This window comes from Armigeres subalbatus, chromosome 1, assembly GCF_024139115.2.
Source record: "Armigeres subalbatus isolate Guangzhou_Male chromosome 1, GZ_Asu_2, whole genome shotgun sequence".
Taxonomy (NCBI): domain Eukaryota; kingdom Metazoa; phylum Arthropoda; class Insecta; order Diptera; family Culicidae; genus Armigeres; species Armigeres subalbatus.
The window spans coordinates 291,460,901-291,462,245 of record NC_085139.1 but is presented as its reverse complement, the minus strand read 5'-3'; positions in this window follow the sequence as shown (position 1 = coordinate 291,462,245).

Genomic DNA, 1,345 nt, shown 5'->3' with positions numbered 1-1,345 from the left:
CTGGGACCTCCTCCGCCAACTTCTTATAGGCGGCGCCCTTTTTGCGAGACGCCCCGCTTCAGCTCGAGTATCATCTCGCCCATCCGGGTACGTCTTATTCGACGTACGACGGCGCCGAGTTCACCGAGCTTGACGTCACTCCTCATCGCCTTCAAAACATCCGAGTACTTAGCCTCGTCCGCCGTGATGACTAGGGCATCGCCCCTGGAGCGATTGGCGCCTACTTAGACTTCTTGCTACCCTCATTCGCCTGGGCCTTCTTTTCGGCCCTTGACGTCTTCGGTTTCCTCTTGTTCTTGACCAGGGTCCAGGAGGCGTCACCCCCTCTATTTCCCTGGTCTGGTGCGGCTGAGAACTTTCAGCCTGCCGTAACCCCCGTAACCCGTCTTTCCTGAGTGGACGGACCTTTCCAGGTCCTTCCTCCCCCGGTTTTGGAGGTACCTGACCGGGGTTCAGCTTCCCAGCCCCACTACCCTTGTTCGGGGTAGTAACCCTCCGCGTTTTGGAGCGGCCCCCAGGGAGCTCATCCCCTGGAGACTGTCTCCCCCGTTTTTGTGTCTGCTCCGTTGGAGCAGTCACCCCCGACGTGCCTGATGCAAATACTTGAGCCTCAATCTGGGTAGACTCTGGCACCACCGTCTTCGCTGGCACGCCTTCGGTCGATTCGACCTTGCCTGAGTCCGCGAATCCTTGGGCCTCAGTCTGGGTAGACCTCGACTCCACCGATTTCACGGGTTTACACTTGGCCGTCCCGACCGCCCTCTCCAGCTTGGCGTCCAGCATCGACTTTCGAAGTTTCTGCAAGCTCCTCTTGAGGTCCTTGCTGATATTATGCTTCGATGACGCAAAGTCGATGATGGCGTCCAGCTGTTCCGTCGCCACCTCGAAGGCCGAAAGCCCATCGCGTTTGCGGTTCATCACCTCCACAAGCCATGGGCCGTCAATAACCCCTACCGGCGTTTTTATAGCCGAGAGGAAGGTTGAGTGACCCACGCTGGCGCTGCGCACTGAGCTGCCGACTATTGCCTCTGGCCTCCTAGGCGGAGACCTGAACAACCCACCTCTTGCGAAGGGGTTGTCGCCTACACTACTACCACTAATTGAAGAATTGACTTGGTTTTCCATTTTGGTCCCACGAGTTGCTCGGGAAAAGAGGTCCACCACGCCAGAGCCCAGCATGACGCGGTAAGGGAGAATTACTGTGGAGGGTGCCCAGGTACCCCACAGGCTCCGTTAAAGGCCTAGCTTATTATTTCACCCCCCTGGCCATGCATCCCCTCGGCACGGGTCGCTTGACGCCTTGGGATTAGGGGTTAGGGACGATGGTCTGTGTGTGTGTGTGTGT